This window comes from Scomber scombrus, chromosome 10 (genome assembly GCF_963691925.1).
Source record: "Scomber scombrus chromosome 10, fScoSco1.1, whole genome shotgun sequence".
Lineage (NCBI taxonomy): Eukaryota > Metazoa > Chordata > Actinopteri > Scombriformes > Scombridae > Scomber > Scomber scombrus.
The window spans coordinates 1-2,500 of record NC_084979.1 but is presented as its reverse complement, the minus strand read 5'-3'; the positions used below and the strand labels follow the sequence as shown (position 1 = coordinate 2,500).

The 2,500-nt window shown below is 49.8% G+C and overlaps 5 non-coding genes across 5 annotated transcripts; all 5 read right to left on the bottom strand.

Moving 5' to 3' along the window:
• Nucleotides 1-175: 175 nt before the first annotated feature.
• LOC133988748 (5S ribosomal RNA) lies at nucleotides 176-294 on the bottom strand. Its single transcript, XR_009925942.1, has one exon. It is a non-coding gene; the product is annotated as a 5S ribosomal RNA (ribosomal RNA).
• A 369-nt stretch (nucleotides 295-663) lies between these two features.
• On the bottom strand, nucleotides 664-783 carry LOC133989333 (5S ribosomal RNA). The gene has a single exon (XR_009926496.1). It is a non-coding gene; the product is annotated as a 5S ribosomal RNA (ribosomal RNA).
• Nucleotides 784-1,152: 369 nt separating this feature from the next.
• On the bottom strand, nucleotides 1,153-1,270 carry LOC133989369 (5S ribosomal RNA). The gene has a single exon (XR_009926530.1). It is a non-coding gene; the product is annotated as a 5S ribosomal RNA (ribosomal RNA).
• A 369-nt stretch (nucleotides 1,271-1,639) lies between these two features.
• LOC133988859 (5S ribosomal RNA) lies at nucleotides 1,640-1,758 on the bottom strand. Its single transcript, XR_009926048.1, has one exon. It is a non-coding gene; the product is annotated as a 5S ribosomal RNA (ribosomal RNA).
• Nucleotides 1,759-2,127: 369 nt separating this feature from the next.
• LOC133989335 (5S ribosomal RNA) lies at nucleotides 2,128-2,248 on the bottom strand. The gene has a single exon (XR_009926498.1). It is a non-coding gene; the product is annotated as a 5S ribosomal RNA (ribosomal RNA).
• Nucleotides 2,249-2,500: the final 252 nt, after the last annotated feature.

Below are 2,500 nucleotides of genomic sequence, written 5' to 3'. Positions count from 1 at the left end.
GGCTGTAACAGTGACAACAGGAACCCTCAAAACTACATGGAAAGTGAGGCGTCTCAGTGCCACCTCTCTGCCCTGCATACACACACAGCTGGAATGATTGCAGCTTTGTTTCTCAACGCCCTGTGTGCGGTGATGGAGCAACAGCGCCCTCCTCTGGTGACAGCTGAGAGGAAAAAGCTTACAGCACCTGGTATTCCCAGGCGGTCTCCCATCCAAGTACTAACCAGGCCCGACCCTGCTTAGCTTCCGAGATCAGACGAGATCGGGCGTGTTCAGGGTGATGTGGCCGTAAGCGAGGAAACAGCCAGCAGAAAGCCCATTTAAAGATGCTGTGACACCACTGACAGTTCCTCTCACCATCTGAGTGGCGGATAATGGTGTCTCAGCCATCAAACACATGCTATACTTTAACATTACTTTCATAGGAATTGTTGTTTCTCAGGCTATTTGTGTACATGCGCTTATAAGATGATTGCAGGCTTTTAAATGGCTGTAACAGTGACAGCAGGAACACTCAAAACTACTTGGAAAGTGGGGTGTCTCAGTGCCACCTCTCTGCCCTGCATACACACACAGCTGGAATGATTGCAGCTTTGTTTCTCAACGCCCTGTGTGCGGTGATGGAGCAACAGCGCCCTCCTCTGGTGACAGCTGAGAGGAAAAAGTTTACAGCACCTGGTATTCCCCAGGCGGTCTCCCATCCAAGTACTAACCAGGCCCGACCCTGCTTAGCTTCCGAGATCAAACGAGATCGGGCGTCTTCAGGGTGGTGTGGCCGTAAGCGAGGAAACAGCCAGCAGAAAGCCCATTTAAAGATGCTGTGACCCCACTGACAGTTCCTCTCACCATCTGAGTGGCGGATAATGGTGTCTCAGCCATCAAACACATGCTATACTTTAACATTACTTTCATAGGAATTGTTGTTTCTCAGGCTATTTGTGTACATGCGCTTATAAGATGATTGCAGGCTTTTAACAGGCTGTAACAGTGACAACAGGAACCCTCAAAACTACTTGGAAAGTGAGGCGTCTCAGTGCCACCTCTCTGCCCTGCATACACACACAGCTGGAATGATTGCAGCTTTGTTTCTCAACGCCCTGTGTGCGGTGATGGAGCAACAGCGCCCTCCTCTGGTGACAGCTGAGAGGAAAAAGCTTACAGCACCTGGTATTCCCAGGCGGTCTCCCATGCAAGTACTAACCAGGCCCGACCCTGCTTAGCTTCTGAGATCAGATGAGATCGGGCGTGTTCAGGGTGGTGTGGCGTAAGCGAGGAAACAGCCAGCAGAAAGCCCATTTAAAGATGCTGTGACACCACTGACAGTTCCTCTCACCATCTGAGTGGCGGATAATGGTGTCTCAGCCATCAAACCACATGCTATACTTTAACATTACTTTCATAGGAATAGTTGTTTCTCAGGCTATTTGTGTACATGCACTTATAAGATGATTGCAGGCTTTTAACAGGCTGTAACAGTGACAGCAGGAACCCTCAAAACTACTTGGAAAGTGGGGTGTCTCAGTGCCACCTCTCTGCCCTTCATACACACACAGCTGGAATGATTGCAGCTTTGTTTCTCAACACCCTGTGTGCGGTGATGAGCAACAGCGCCCTCCTCTGGTGACAGCTGAGAGGAAAAAGCTTACAGCACCTGGTATTCCCAGGCGGTCTCCCATCCAAGTACTAACCAGGCCCGACCCTGCTTAGCTTCCGAGATCAGACGAGATCGGGCGTGTTCATGGTGGTGTGGCCGTAAGCGAGGAAACAGCCAGCAGAAAGCCCATTTAAAGATGCTGTGACACCACTGACAGTTCCTCTCACCATCTGAGTGGCGGATAATGGTGTCTCAGCCATCAAACACATGCTATACTTTAACATTACTTTCATAGGAATTGTTGTTTCTCAGGCTATTTGTGTACATGCGCTTATAAGATGATTGCAGGCTTTTAACAGGCTGTAACAGTGAACACAGGAACCCTCAAAACTACTTGGAAAGTGAGGCGTCTCATTGCCACCTCTCTGCCCTGCATACACACACAGCTGGAATGATTGCAGCTTTGTTTCTCAACGCCCTGTGTGCGGTGATGGAGCAACAGCGCCCTCCTCTGGTGACAGCTGAGAGGAAAAAGCTTACAGCACCTGGTATTCCCAGGCGGTCTCCCATCCAAGTACTAACCAGGCCCGACCCCTGCTTAGCTTCCGAGATCAGACGAGATCGGGCCGTGTTCAGGGTGGTGTGGCCGTAAGCGAGGAAACAGCCAGCAGAAAGCCCATTTAAAGATGCTGTGACACCACTGACAGTTCCTCTCACCATCTGAGTGGCGGATAATGGTGTCTCAGCCATCAAACACATGCTATACTTTAACATTACTTTCATAGGAATAGTTGTTTCTCAGGCTATTTGTGTACATGCGCTTATAAGATGATTGCAGGCCCATTTAAAGATGCTGTGACACCACTGACAGTTCCTCTCACCATCTGAGTGGCGGATAATGGTGTC